Source organism: Vulpes lagopus, chromosome 5, assembly GCF_018345385.1.
Source record: "Vulpes lagopus strain Blue_001 chromosome 5, ASM1834538v1, whole genome shotgun sequence".
In the NCBI taxonomy this organism is placed as follows: Eukaryota; Metazoa; Chordata; class Mammalia; order Carnivora; family Canidae; genus Vulpes; species Vulpes lagopus.
The window spans coordinates 68,859,625-68,875,824 of record NC_054828.1 but is presented as its reverse complement, the minus strand read 5'-3'; the positions used below and the strand labels follow the sequence as shown (position 1 = coordinate 68,875,824).

General features: G+C 38.7%; 1 protein-coding gene and 1 pseudogene across 7 annotated transcripts in view; both read left to right on the top strand.

Moving 5' to 3' along the window:
* RBMS2 (RNA binding motif single stranded interacting protein 2) overlaps nt 1-16,200 on the top strand; it is a 97,606-nt gene that overhangs the window by 27,743 nt on the left and 53,663 nt on the right. Inside the window, exon 2 of one of the 7 annotated variants that reach the window (XM_041757272.1) lies at nt 8,260-8,282. The exons of 5 other annotated variants lie outside the window; for them this stretch is intronic. The gene's annotated coding sequence lies outside the window, so the exon portion shown is untranslated. Of the gene's footprint in view, nt 1-4,484; nt 4,570-8,259; nt 8,283-16,200 lie in introns of all 7 variants that reach the window. One more of the 7 variants, XM_041757271.1, reaches the window with a different exon arrangement.
* LOC121492036 lies at nt 3,956-15,112 on the top strand (annotated as a pseudogene).

Below are 16,200 nucleotides of genomic sequence, written 5' to 3'. Positions count from 1 at the left end.
CCGGAATCATGCCCTGAGCCAAAGGCAGTTGCTTAACTACTGAGCTACCTAGGTGCCCTGATGACATCACTTTGTATAGATGATTCCTTTGTGTGTGTGTGTGTGTGTGTATGTATATATATATATATATACACTGGTGAATATTGGGTATATTTAAAGCATTATTACATTGTGTTGACCTGTAATGCTTTATGTGTTTCTCTTTTAGGAAGAGGGTGTAGATGGGTGTAGATGTTCATGTAATTTGTAAATTTTTATATTCAAGGTTACATTTTTCATATTAAAAAAAAAAAGATTTTATTTATTTTAGAGAGAGAGAGCAAGGGGAGGGGCAGAGTAAGAGGGAGAACAAGTCTCAAGTGGACTCTGTGCTAAGCGCAGAGCCCATGGCAGGGCTCCATCCCAGAACCCTGAGATCATGAACTGAACCAAAATCAAGAGTCAGCTGCTTAACTTACCCTCAAGGTTATGTCTTTAGAATAACTTTGTTTTTAGTAATAAATTTAAGACATACCCACTAAAAAAAAAAAACATTAAGTATAAAGAGGTATATAAAATAAAAAGTTAAGTTTTCCTTTCATGTCCTGAAGTTCTTACCCAAATCCCACTCCTCAAGTAAATTAAACTGGTAGCAATTTGGCTATATATCCTACTATTCTATTATAGGTTAAGTTTTAATTTTGACATTGGCTTATTTGCCATTTCTATTAAGAACTCAGGTTCTCAAGTATATCAAGTCTGTGTAATAAAGTTCTTGGACCTGTCCAAAATATTTAAAAAACTGAAAGAACAATCAAAATTTAAACTTTTGAAAAATACGAATTCTAAATAGCTGCTTTGATTGTCTATCATTATGTTATACAAAAATCTAGGTATAGGGATCCCTGGGTGGCGCAGCGGTTTGGCGCCTGCCTTTGGCCGGGGGCGCGATCCTGGAGACCCGGGGATCGAATCCCACGTCGGGCTCCCGGTGCATGGAGCCTGCTTCTCCCTCTGCCTGTGTCTCTGCCTCTCTCTCTCTCACTGTGTGCCTATCATAAATAAATAAAAATTTTTAAAAAAGTACTAAAAAAAAATCTAGGTATAAAAATTTGTGGAGATCTGCTTTCTTGGAGGAGATTTTTTTTAAGATTGATTTTATTTATTTATTTACTTATTTATTTATTTATTTATTTATGAGAGACACAGAGAGAGGCAGAGACATAGGCAGAGAGAGAGCAGGCTTCCCACAGGGAGCTTGATGCAGAACTCAATCCTAGAACCCCATGATCACTCCTAGGACCCCATGATCATGACCTGAGCCAAAAGGCAGACACTCAACCACTGAGCCACCCAGTTGCATCATGAAGGAGAATTTTTATATCACAATTTACTGTAGTCATCACTTCTAGCTTGTGGAGTAGAAATAATTGCCAGTGAGCTCAGAAGAGCTATTTGTACACCAGTGTTGTAACTTCTTTGAAAGTGTATTAATTTTATTTACTTGACTTTAAAAAGTAGAATTGTTTTATTTTGAAGCATATTTGTATACTTCACTTGTCAGGGAAGTTGTTACCTGAGGAGTCCGTGACATCATTTTTTTACTGTTTTTGCTGTGGTGAATATAGGAATATAATAAACGAATGTATAATTCCTTTTTTTTTCCGAATGTATAATTCCTAATAAAGGCAGATTCTTTCTCAGGATGTAGTGTTGAATATCCATTCTTTTCTTGGCATTAAAATAGAGAAAAGGGGAACGTAGATTTCAAAGACTGTTCCTGCAAAATAATGTAGCACAGGTTTTAAAAACATCTATTTTCTTGTAAAAAAAATAAATAAATAAAAACATCTATTTTAATGGCCTTCAATTACTCTTTGGTTCATTAAAAAAAAAGTAAAAGGACCAGAGTTCTAGGGTCTCAACGCTTCCTTCAGTGTTTGAAAGTGCCTCTGTAGAGAGATTTGAGTATAGGTGAGACTGAAAGAGGAAATGTTTGGCACTAAAGGAATCTCAGACTTGTAAAGGGTCTAACCACTCCTTCCCTGACATCATCTTCCTGGCATGTGTTATTATAATTTAACTCCTCAGAGCATCAACAACTATTTCCTGTGGAAAAAAAAAAGAAAGGAGATTTTGTACTTGGGATAATTTGCCTTGCCTAACCTATTTTGCATAAATTTCTGTTTCCTCTGGATCTTAATGTATTGATGATCAGTGTGGGGCGGGGGAAGGGAGGGGGTTACTGGAAGCAGAGACTGTTCGGCATTGTCAGATCTTCACTCTTTGAGAAGCAGGAGTTACCTGAAAGTTTAAGTATTTACTTAGGAGTGAAGAAAGTGGGAAGCAATGCTATAATTGCTTATACTTAAACAGGGAAGGATGATTTTTTGCATGCTTGCTATATTTTTCAACTAGTTTTCATCAAGTCAAACTTATTAGAACTGAGGACTAAGAACTCTTAGTTCTTGACTGGGGCAGCTATTCTGTTATCCGTAATAAAGTTGACTTAGTTGGTTAAAGTTTAGTGGTGATATCTTTCCTTTGATCCCTCCTTTCCCTTTTGAGCCCTACTATACTAATTTATGTACTCATTACTGATTATTTTTATGTTAATAGTATCTTTACTTTAATAGTATCACACATGATCTCCTTGCCTCCTAGTTCTCTTCCCCTCACCCCTGGCCCCTAAATAACTTTAAAGGATTTTTAAAAAAGATTTTTAATTTATTTATGAGCAAGACCGTGCAAGGGAGTGAACACAGAGCAGGGGGAGGAGCAGAGGGAGAGGGACAAGCAGACTGCTTACATGGGGCTGGATCTCACTACCTTGAGCTTATGATCTGAGCCGAAAACAAGTCAGTCGCTTAATTGACTGCGCCCCCTGCCAGTAACTTTATATTTGCTGCTAGAGCAGTCTTCCAACATCCCAGCAGTCTAGTGCTGAGCATTTCTTATATAAAAACCTTTAATGGCTATATATTACCTGCTAAACAAAGCCCATGTCCTAGCCCAATACCCACTATTTATCCAGCCTTTCCTTTTTTTTATTAAAAAAATTTTTTTAAAAGATTTTATTTATTTATTCATGAGAGAAAGAGAGAGAAAGAGAGAGAGAGAGAGAGAGGCAGAGACACAGGCAGAGGGAGAAACAGACTCCATGCAGGGAGCCCGATGCGGGACTTGATCCCCAGTCTCCAGGATCAGGTTCTGGGCTGAATGTGGCGCTAAACCGCTGAGCCACCTGGGGTGCCCCCCCCCGCCCCCCTAAAAAATTCTTTTAAGTAGGCTCCATGCCCAGCATGGCACCTAATGTAGGGCTTGAACTCACACCCTGAAATCAAAACCTGAGCTGAAACTGAGAATAGGACATTTAACTGACTGAGCCACCCAGGTGCCCCTATCCAACTTTCCTTATCTCCCCCCCTTCCCCCTCTTGATTCCATTCCTTTATTCTGCTCTACCCAGATGTTTTACCTGTAATTTTTTGGATGTACCCTTGAATTATTGCATTTCTAATTCCATAAGAAAATATGCTATAAGAAAAATAGAAACAGGAAACAGAAAAGAAACAGGATGACATAAAATATAGATTAGAATAAGAGGTTGGATGGAATTATAATACAGATGTGCACACCATACAGTTTTACCCTGAAGGTGAAGACTGAAGAGTACCCATTGATTTTTGTCACTGCAGAGGTGGTTGGTAATTTTGACAAGCAATTTCAGAGTGGGGAACAGAAGTGAGGTTGTAGTGAACAGTGTATGATTGTAAAAAGGTATGGAAGTATAGATGGTGTATGTAGACTAATCTTTTAAGAACTTTAAGGCAGAGTCCTCTTTTCTGGCTAGAGCCACGGTGGGTGCAAAAAAGAAGAAAAAGAAGATCTTTGCTGTGCCAGAAACCCTTAAGAAAAAGCTAAGGAATTCCATAGAGTTGAAGATCGAGCATCTGAGAAAAAAGTTCGCCCCAACGATGCTTTGAAAGGCAAGGAGGAAGCTTATTTATGAAAAAGATAGGCATTACCACAAGGAATACAGGCAGATATACAGGACTGAGATTTGAATGGCGAGGATGGCAAGGAAAGCTGGCAACTTCTATGTGTCTGCAGAACCCAAATTGGCATTTGTCATCAGGATCAGAGGTATCAGTGGTGTGAGCCCAAAGATTCGAAAGGTGTTGCAGCTTCTTTGCCTTCACCAGATCTTCAGTGGCACCTTTGTTAAGCTTAACAAGGCTTCAGTTAACATGCTAAGGATTGTGGAACCATATATAGCATGGGAGTACCCAAACCTGAAGTCAGTGAATGAATTGATGTACAAGCGTGGTTATGGCAAGATCAATAAGAAGTGAATTGCCCTGATAACACATTGATTGCCCGATCTCTTGGTAAATACGGCATCATCTGCATGAAGGATCTGATTCATGAGATCTATACTGTTGGAAAATGTTTCAAAGAAGCAAACAACTTGTTATGACCCTGCAAATTATCTTCTGCATATAGGGGAATGAAGAAAAAAGCACCCATTTTGTAGAAGGTGGAGATGCTAGCAACAGGGAAGACCAGATCAATAGAAGGATGAACTAAGGTATCTACCATGATTATTTTTCTAATCTGGTCAGTTAATAAATCACTACTTTCATTTTTTTAAAAAAGATGTTATGTATTTATTCATGGAGAGACAGAGAAAGAGAGAGAGAGAGAGAAAGAGAGGCAGAGACACAGGCAGAGGGAGAAGCAGGCTCCATGCAGGGAGCCCCGTGTGGGACTTGATCCCGGGACTCCAGGATCACGCCCTGGGCTGAAGGTAGGGGCTAAACTGCTGAGCCACCCAGGGATCCCTAATGACTACTTTTAAACGGAAAAAAAAAAAAAAACTTTAAGATGGGGAGCAGAAAGCAATTAAAAATGGGCAGAAGATATGATTAAATATTTCTTCAAAGAAAATCTACAAATAGCCATGAAAAAGGTGCTCAGCGTCATTAGCCATCAAGGAAATGCAAATCAAAACTACAATGAGATACCACTTCACACCCACTAGGATGGCTGTAATCAAAAAGACAGGTAATAATAACCTGGAGTAATTGGACTCTTCATACACTGTGGGAATGTAAAATGGTGCAACTGCTTTGGAAGTTTGGCAGTTCTTTAAAACATTAAACGCAGACAGGGTGTCTGAATGGCTCAGTCCATTAGGCTTCTGACGTCTGTTTAGATCATGGTCTCGGAGTCCTGGGATCCAGCATGGTGGTGGGCTTCTGGCTCAGTGGGGAGTCTTCTTGTCCCTCTGCTGCCACCTCCTCACCCCGCTCTCTCTCTCTCTAATATAAATAAATAAAAAATCTTTTTAAAAAAGGGTTAAACACTGTCCTAGGTATATACCCAAGAGGAATTAAAACATGTCCATACAAAAACTTGTGCACCAGTGTTTATCGCACCATTATTCATAATAACCAAAAAGTGGAAACCACCCAGATATCCACCAACTGATGAATGGATAAATAAAATATTGTATGTACCCATACAGCGGAAGTTTTGGAATTTCATTCATCAGTAAGAAAGAGTACTGATACATTGTACAAGATGGATGAACCTTGAAAAATGTTATGCTAGGTCAAAGATGCCATTAATGAAGCCCACGTATTTTATGCTTCCATTTATATGAAATGTCCAGAATAGGCCAATCTATGGAGACAGAAAGGAGATTAATGGTTGTCTACATCTAGAGGGGATGGGGATGGTTGGGGAAAATGAGGACTGACTGGGTAATGGGTAATGGGTATTGGTTTTTTTTGGGGGGGGGATAGTGAAAATGTTCTAAAATTAATTGTGATGGCTGTGAAACTGTGATCTAAGTACCACTGAATTTATACTTCAGGTGGGTTGATTACATGGTATGTAAGTTACATATCAATAAAGTTGTTATTTTAAAAAGATAGGGAACAGAGAAATGAGATAAAAGCAGAAAGAAGATAGAGGTAATATTGAGAGAACTTTTTTATTTTTATTTTTTTTATGATTTTATTTATATATTCATGAGAAACACACACACACAGAGGCAGAGACATAGGCAGAGAGGGAGGTAGGCTTCATGGAAGGGAGCTCGATGTGGGTCTCATCCTGAGACTTTAGGATCAATGCCCTGGGCCAAAGGCAGATGCTCAACTGCTGAGCCACCCAGGCGTCCCCAGAGAATTTTTTTAAAGATGGGAGCTATGGGAGCCAAATGTAAAGAGAATTACCTGTGTTACTTTATACTTATTTTCCAAATATATATGTTCCTATTCTTCTTGTTCTCTCCGATCCTTTCATTTTTTTTTTGTGCCTCAAGTATTCAGCCTCTCTGATCCTTTGTTGTTTTTGCTGTCCCTTCCTTTTGGAATAGCCTTTCTGTTGGTTTGTTCCCTCCACCCACATTCATGAAACAGCTCCAGCATGCTAGGCCCTGGGGGTAAGGTATGGTTGTGGCTGTTCTGTAGCTGACAGAACTGTCTTCCAAAACCCCATCTATCCCTCAACTTCAGCTGAAATGTTACCTTTTCTATAAAGCTTCTCCTAATTTCTTTACCTCCCAGCCCTCAAGAAGACTTTTTCCCCCAAAGTCTCTATAATATTCTGTATTTCATATAGGATAATTTATATAATTTTGCATTGCTTTGGAATCATTTAGGTGATGGTCTTATCTTCACTGGAGTATATATTCTGTAAAAGGTAGAGGTAGCATTATTCAGTTTTTATCCTCCAGAACACCTGATAACAGTTTCCTAAGCCTATCTAGTAGATACTAAAAAAATATATATCCTAATAAATGTAATTAAACTACTGTTAGGCATTAAATTAAGGTTAAATGAAGGAAGGCAGCATTGTATTCTATAGAAATAGTGAAATATGGAGTTAGATCTGAATTTAATTGTGGCTTTTGTTAATTATTAGCTGTGTGCCTAGTTGCAAGTTTCTTAGGGTCTCTCTGACCTTGAGTTCTTCATCTTAAAGTGCAGATACATTTTATTGGGTTATTTTGAGAATTGGTAATATTTGATAATATTTGTAATCATATATCGGTATGTATAACTGGGCTATTATTTTTCTTTCTTTCTTTCTTTCTTTCTTTCTTTCTTTCTTTCTTTCTTTCTTCTTTCTTTCTTTCCTTTCTTTCTTTCTTTCTTTCTTTCTTTCTTTCTTTCTTAGTAAGCTCTGTGCCCAACATGGGGCTTGAACTCATGACCCCAAAATCAAGAGTCACATGTTCTACAGACTGAGCCGGGCAGGGGCCCAAACTATTATTTCTTTTATCAGAAAAAGCCGTTTTCTTCATGCCACTTTTTCTTCCAGCTGCTGCCCTATTTCTCTTCTTCCCTTTACCGTAAAATATCTTGAAAGGGTTATCCAAGAGTTGCATGTACTTGCGCTCTCTCATTTATTTCCTTGCATTATTTTTCTTTTCTTTTCTTTTTTTTAAAGATTTAAAAAATTTATTCGTTAGAGACACACACAGAGAGAGACAGAGACACAGGCAGAGGGAGAAGTAGGCTCCATGCAGGGACTAGGTCCCAGGTCTCCAGGATCACACCCGGGCTGAAGGTGGGGCTAAACCGCTGAGCCACCCAGGGATCCCCTATTTTTCTTTTCTCATCTTTAGTATATTACTTGATAATACAGAAGATTACGTGAAATTGATTATGTGCAATTATAAAGCATAATATTAAGAGAATACCTGTAAGCCCACCTTCCAACTCAAGAACTAGAATAATTTCTTATAAATTACATTGTTCTATGTATATAGTTATTTAATTGTATACATTATCTCACTTAATCCTTGTAACAATTTCATCATTATTATCTGCATTTTACAGGTGAGAAAAAAATGAGGTACAGAGTGTTTTAATAATCACTTGCTGGTGAATGGCCCAGTTAGGATTTGAACTCAGTCTGGCTTAGTCTATGTTCTCAATTACTACCATATTGCCTTGTTGCAATACATAGTCTTCTGGCCTTTTTTCCCCTCCATTCTATATGACGTTTTCATTATCCATGTTCTCTTAATTTAATTAAAAAAATTTTTTTGTGATTCATGTTCTATACAGCAGTAATTTATTCAGTTTTCAATGCTGTATGGTATTTCATTTTGTGAATATACCATAATTTATCCATTCTCCTGCCAGTGAGTTTTTGGATTATTTCTAGGTTTGTTTTTGCTATTGCTAACATTGTTGCACTGAACATTCTCATATTTGTATTGTAGTACATTGGTAAGAATTTCTCTTGTGTTTGTACCTAGGAGTTGAATTGCTGACTCACAAGGTATGTGAATATTCACTCTAAAGAGGTAATGCTAAATTGCTTTCCAAGTGTACCAAGTTTGTTCTTATCCATGCTGTATAAAATTTACTATAGATTCACATCCTCTCTACTTATTCGTTCTCTTGTAAACCCAAGATCATTAGGCTTTTACTACCGCCGCTTAACCAGAACTGCTCTTAGAAGGGTCTGCAGTGACTTTCATGTTGTTGAATGGTCAGTTTGTATCCTCATCTTACTTGATTGATCTATTGTCAAAATTGATAACACTATGTCACTATTGACATAATTGATCACACTATTCCTTGAAACACTTTCTTCATTTGTTTTACGGAACACTACTTTCTCCTCTTCCTCTAGTACCTGAGGGCCTCTCTTCTTCTTTTTTTTTTTTTTAATATTTTATTTATTCATGAGAGACACACACAGAGAGAGAGAGAGAGAGAGAGAGAGGCAGAGACACAGGCAGAGGGAGAAGCAGGCTCCATGCAGGGAGCCCGATGTGGGACTTGATCCTGGATCTCCAGGATCATACCCTGAGCCAAAGGCTGATGCTCAACCACTGAGCCACCCAGGCGTCCCTGAGGCCTCTCTTCTTAAAGTTCCTTTGCTTGTTCCTCTTTATTCTCATCTTTAAACCTTACAGTTCCCCAGGATTCAGTCCTTGAGTTTTTTCTTTTTCCTTTTATATTTAAATTTTTTTGAGGGAGAGCATGTGTGTGGGTGCATGTGTGCTCACTCGAGCAGTGGCAGGGAAGAGCAGAGGGAGAGAATCTTAAGCACACAGTGGTCCTCATACAGGGTTCAATCTCACGACCCTGGGAACATGACCAGAGCTGAAATCAAGGTTGGATGCTTAACCTACTGAGCCACCCAGATGCCCCTTGAGTTTCTTTTCTTTTCCAAGATTTTATTTATTTATTCATGAGAGAGAGAGAGAGAGGCAGAGACACAGGCAGAGGGAGAAGTAGGCTCCATGCAGGGCGCTCGACATGGGACTCGATCCCAGGTCTCCAGGATCACACCCGGGCTGAAGGTGGTGCTAAACCGCTGAGCCACCCGGGCTGCCTTGAGTTTCTTTTCTGTCTTTACTTCTCCCTTCATAACTTATCCAGTTTCGTAGCTTTAAATATCTTCCATATCATGGGAACTCTCAAATTGTATTTCTGACCTACACTGCCCTCTTGCATTCCAGATTCATATATCTATTATCACCCTTGACATCTCCACTTAGATGTTTATTGGACGTTTCAAATTTAACATGGCTAAAACAAAGCTCCAGCCTGCTTTCTACCTTCCTGCCAAACTGTCCTCAGTAAATAGTAACTTCATTTTCCCAGGTGTTCAACCAAAAAGCTTAACTTATACTTGAATTCTCTCTTTCTCATACAGCCCATATATAATAGCATAATATGGGCATCCCCAGTGACTTAGCGGTTTAGTGCCACCTTCGGCCCGGGTCGTGGTCCTGGAAACCTGGGATTGAGTCCCGCGTTGGGCTCCCTCCATGGAGCCTGCTTCTCCCTCTGCCTGTGTCTCTGCCTCTCTCTCTCTCTCTCTCTCTCTCTCTCTCTCAAATAAATAAATAAATAAATAATCTTTAAAAATTGCATAATACTAGTATCTATTTTATTGGACTATTAGTAATTAATGCCTAGTACATAGTAAAGGATCATTAAGGCTAGCAGTTATAACGAACCACCCTTGGAAAATATGATTCCAGTATCTCTATTCCTATCTGCATATAAAAAAATTTTTCCCCTAAGTTTTTGTTTAGGAGTAGAATTTAGTGATTCATCACTTTATATATAACACCCAGTGCTCAACACAAGTGCCTTCCTTAATACCCATCACTCATTTAGCCTATTCCCGACCTGTCAACCATCAGTTTGTTCAAAAAAATGTTTAAGATTTTATTTATTTATTATTTATTTATTTATTCATTAAAGATTTTATTTATTTATTCATGAGAAAGACAGAGAAAGAGAGAGAAGCAGAGACACAGACAGAGGGAGAAGCAGGCTCCATGCAGCGAGCCCAACGTGGGACTCGATCCCAGGTCTCCAGGATCACACCCTGGGCTGAAGACGGCGCTAAACCACCGAGCCACCCGGGCTGCCCATTTTATTTTATTTTTTTAATATTTTATTTATTTATTCATGAGAGACAGAGAGAGAGAGAGAGGTAGAGACATAGGCGGAGGGAGAAGTTGGCTCCATGCAGGGAACCTGACGTGGGACTTGATCCCAGGTCTCCAGGATCATGCCCTGGGCCAAAGGCATGTGCCAAACCTCTGAGCCACCCAGGTGTCCCAAGATTTTATTTTTAAATAATTTCTGTGCACAATGTGGGGCTCAAACTTACAACCTTGAGATCAAGAGTCCCATGCTCTACCAACTGAGCCAGCCACATGCCCCATTCCTATCTGCATATTAACAAGCTTATAATTTGTCCCATCTTAAAAAAAAAAAAGGCAGAAAAACTCAAAGCAACCATACTCTGCTTTGATCCCATGTCTCCTGCCAGTATTGTCCATTTCTCTGATCTCTTTCATAATCACACATCTTGGAGCACTTGACTGGCTCTCTAGATAGAGCATGTGACCCTTGATCTCAAGGTTGTGAGTTCAAGCCCCTCTTTGGGTATGGAGATTACTTAAAAAAAAAAAAAAAAAAAACCAGCAAAACTTCTTGAAAGAGCAGATCCTATATTTTCTTACCTCTCATTTTCTTATTTTTATATTTTTAACTGTGGTAAAATATACATATAACACAAAGTTTACCATTTTACCCATTTTTAAGTGTACAGTAAACAATAGTAATTTACATTGTTGTGCAACCAATATTTAGAATTCTTTTTGTCTTGCAGAACTGTAAGTCTGTACTCATTAAACAATTTCCCATCATCTCCTCCTTCCATTCTCTGGCAACCACTGTTCTTTTGTGTTTCTGAATTCTCTAAATATCTCATATAAGTTGAATCATACAGTATTTATCTTTTTGTGATTGGCTTATTTCATTTAGCATAATGTCTTCAAAGTTCATCCATGTTGAAATATTTTTTTTTAAGATTTATTTATTTATTCATGAGAGAGACAGAGACACAGCAGAGGGGGAAGCAGGCTCCACGCAAGGAGCCCGATGGGGGACTTGATCCCAGGACCCCGGGAGCATGCACTGAGCCGAAGGCAGACACTCAAACGCTGAGCCATCCAGGCGTCACTCATGTTGAAATACCTGTCAGAATTTTCTTGCCTTTTTTTTTTTTTTTTTTTTTTTTAGATTTTATTTATTTATTCACGAGAAACACAGGCAGAGGGAGAAGTAGGCTCCCTGAATGGAGCCTGATTTGGTACTCGATCCCAGGACTCCAGGATCACACCCTGAGCTGAAGGCAGATGCTTAACTGCTAAGCCACACAGGTGTCCCAGAATTTCCTTGCTTTTTAAGGTTGAATAATGTTTATCAAATATATACCACATGTTGTTTATTCATTCATCCATTTATCCATTCAAGCAAGTGAGGGATACTTGGGTTGCTTTCATCTTTTGGCTGTTATGGATAATGTACATGAACATGGGTGTACAAAGATCTCTTCAAGACTCTGCTTCAAGTTTTCTTGGGGATATTACCAGAAATAGAATTGCTCGATCATATGGTAATTCTATTTTTAATTTTTTGAGGAATCACCATGTTGTTTTCCATAGCAGTTGTACCATTTTACATTCCCATCAATAGTACACAAGGGTTCTGATTTCTCTACATCCTTGCCAACACTTTGTGTTTTCTTTCTTTTTTTTTTTTTTTTTGATAGTAGTCACACTGATAGGTGTAAGATGGTATCTCATTGTGTTGTTGTTGTTGTAGTTGTTGTTTTGTAAGGCCTATGCCCAATGTGGGACTTGAATTCACTACCTGGCTGTCAAGAGCCTGGATATCAAGGGTCGCATGCTCTATAGACTAAGCCAACCAGGTGCCTCTCTATGGTTTTGATTTGCATTTCTTTAATGATTAGTGATATTGAACATCTCTTTATTTGCTCATTGGTTGTTTGTATATCTTCTTTGGAGAAATGGCTGAGTTTTTTGCTCATTTTTACTTTTATTTTTTATTTTTTATTTTTTTGCTCATTTTTAAAATGAGATTATTTGTTTTTTGTTGATGAGTTACAGTTTTTGTATTAACTCCTTATTAGGTATATGATTTGTAAATATTTTCTCTTGTAGGCTGCCTTTTGACTCTGTTGATTGTGTTATTTGAAGCACAGAAGTTTTATTTGTTTATTTATCTATTTATTAATTTAAGGTTTTATTATTTACTTATTCATGAGAGACACAGAGAGAGAGGCAGAGACACAGGCAGAGGGAGAAGCAGGCTCCATGCAGGGAGCCTGACATGGGACTTGATCCTGGGACTCCAGGATCACGCCCTGGCCAAAGGCAGATGCTCAACCACTGAGCCACCCAGGCGTCCCTCTCTTGTGTTTTCTTCTCTTTTTCCATCTTTTTTTTTTTTTAAAGATTTTATTTATTTATTCATGACAGACACAGAGAGAGAGAGGCAGAGACACAGGCAGAGGGAGAAGCAGGCTCCATGCAGGGAGCCCGATGTGGGACTTGATCCTGGGTCTCCAGGATCACACCCCAGGCTGAAGGCAGCACTAAACCACTGGGCCACTGGGGATGCCCTTCCGTCTTTTTTTTTTTTTTAATATTTTATTTATTTATTTATTCATGAAAGGCACAGGTAGAGGGAGAGGCAGAGACACAGGCAGAGAGAGAAGTAGGCTCCACGCAGGGAGCCGGACGTGGGATTTGATCCCAGGTCTCCAGGATCACACCCTGGGCTGAAGGCAGCACTAAACCGCCAAGCCACCCAGGCTGCCCTCCTTCCGTCTTTTTTTTAAAAATAAGATTGATTGATTTATTTGAGAGAGAGAGAGAATGTACACAAGCAGGGGGAGGGGCAGAGGGAGAAAGAACTCCCCACTGAACAGGGAGCCTACCATGGGGCTCAATCTCAGGACCCCGAGGTCCTGACCTAAGTCCAAGGCAGATGCTTAACCAACTGAGCCACCCAAATGCCCCTCCCACGTTTTCTTCTAAGAGTTTTATAATTTTAGCTCTTATGTTTTGGTGTTTGATCTGTTTTGAGTTAACTTCACATACAGTATAAGGTCATAGTCCACCTTCATTCTTTTGTAGGTGAATATTCAATTTTCCCATGAAAATTGAAAATTTTATTGAAAAGACTATCTAAGTTCCTCCATTGAATGGTCTTGGCACTCTTGTTGAAATCATTTGAGCATATACTCAAGGGTTTATTTCTGAGCTTTCTGTTCTATTCCATTGGTTTATATGTCTGTCTTTATGCCAATACTATACTGTTGTGATTGCTATAGCTTTGTAATAAGTTTTGATATCAGGAAGTGTGAGACTGCCAAGTTTGTTCTTCTTTTTTCAAGATTGTTTATGCAGGGTACCTTGAAATTCCAAATGAATGTTAGAATGGATTTTTAAATTTCTGTTGAAAAAATTGGGATTTTGATAGGGGTTACATTGAATCTGTAGATCACTTTGAGTAGTATTGACATCTTAACAATATTGTCTTCTAGTTGGGTGGCTCAGTAGTTGAGCATCTGGCTTCAGCTGGGGTAGTGATCCTGCGATCCCAGGATTGAGTCCCACATCGGGCTTCCTCCATGGAGCCTACTTCTCCCTCTGCCTCTGTCTCTGCCTCTCTCTCTGTGTCTTTCATCCATAAGTAAATAAAGTCTTTGAAAATATATTGTCTTCTAGTTGATGAGCATGGGATGTCTTTTCATTTATTTGCATCTTAGTTTCTTTCAGCAGTGTTTTTTAGTGTACAGTGTTTTTAGTGTTTAGGTCTTTTACCTCCTTGGTTAAGCTTATTCTTAGGTATTTTATTTGTTTTTTGATGATATTATAAATGGAATTGTTAATTGGCTTTCAAATTATTCATTGTTAGCATACAGAAATGCAGCTGATTTTTTTTATCTTGACACTTTGCTGAATTTATAACTTATAACAGTGTGTTTGTGTGTGTGTGTGTGTGTGTGTGTAAACTTAAGGATTTTCTACATATAAGATCTTATTATCTATGAATAGAACCAATTTTATATTTTAAGTTAATTCCTTACTCTTACCAAGTTAAGATATATACTCAGTTCAGAAAGTCAAATTGGAGCACCTGTCTGGCTCAGTCAGAGGAGCATGCAACTCTTGATCTCATGGTTGAGTTCAAGCCCTAAATTGAGTGTAGAGATTACTTAAAAATAATAAGTAAATAAAGTTTAAAAAAAAGTCAAATATACAGGGGTGTCCAGCTGGCTCAGTCAGTAGAGTGTACAATTCTTTTTTTTTTTTTTTGAGTGTACAATTCTTAATCTTGGAGTTGTGAGTTGGAGGCTCACATTAGATGTAGACATTATTTATTTTTTAAAGATTTTATTTATTCATTTTAGAGACAGAGCATCAGCATGCACAGGGGAAGGACCAGAGGGAGCGGGAGATAATCTCCGGCAGACTCTGTGTGTAGAGCCTGATGTGGGGCTCAATCCCACAACCCTGAGATGATGACCAGAGCCAAAACCAAGAGCTGGACACTCAATCGGTTGAGCCACCAAGGTACCCCAAGTATAGACATTATTTAAAAAAAAAAAAAAAAGGTTTGACAAGGCTTATAGCAAAGGGAGTTCCCTGGTTCCATCCCTTTCTATTTCTTATTCCCACTGCCCAGAAGCAACTACTTTCATTTCTTCATGGTTTTTCAATTTTATTTATTTATTATTTTCAAATTTTAAAAAAGATTTTATTTATTTATTCATGAGAGAGGCAGAGACATCAGCAGAGGGAGTAGCAATTTCTGCTGGAGCCTGATGTGGGACTTGATCCAGGACCCCAGGATCATGTCCTGAGCTGAAGGCAGACTCTCAATCGCTGAGCCACGAAGGCATCCCTATTTGTTAATTTTCTAATTTTCTTCCTGTTACTCATTTATAGTTTCATACCATTTTGGCCAGAAAAGATACTTGGTGTTATTTTAGTATTTTTGAATTTTTTCAGGCTTGTTTTGTGATTTATTACATGCTCTGTCCTAGAGAATGTTCCATGTGCACTTGAAAGAATGTGTATTCTGCTGTTGGATGGAATGTCTTATATGTGTCCGTTAGGTCCATTTGGTCTAAAGTATAATTTGAGTCCTGCATTTCTGTATTTTTTTTTAAGATTTTATTTATTTATTCATGAGAAACACAGAGAGAAAGGCAGAGACACAGGCAGAGAGTGGAGAAGCAGGCTCCATGCAGGGAGCCCGATGTGGGACTCGATCCCAGGACTCCAGGATCACACCTTGAGCCAAAGGCAGATGCTCAACCACTGAGCTACCCAGGCGTCCCTGTATTTCTGTATTGATTTTCTGTTGGGTGATCTATTCATTGTTGAAAGTGGGGTATTGAAGTCCCCTCCTATTATTGTACTGTTGTGTATTTTTCCTTTCAGATCTGTTAGTATTTGCTTGATATATTTTGGTGCTTTGATTTTTTTAAAAAGATTTATTTATTTATTTATTCATGATAAACAGAGAGAGAGAGAGAGGCAGAGACACAGGAGGAGGGAGAAGCGGGCTCCATGCCGGGAGCCTGACGCGGGACTCGATCCCGGGACTCCAGGATCATGCCCTGGGCCAAAGGCAGGTGCCAAACCGCTGAGCCACCCAGGGATCCCCTAGGTGCTTTGATATTGGATGCATATATATTTATAATTTTTATATCTTCTGGATGAATTGACTGCTTTATCATTATATAATCTTTGTCTATTATTACAGTTTCTTACTTAAAGCCTATTTTTTCTGATGTAAGTATAGTTATCTTGCTCCCTTTTGGTTTCCATTTGCATGGAATA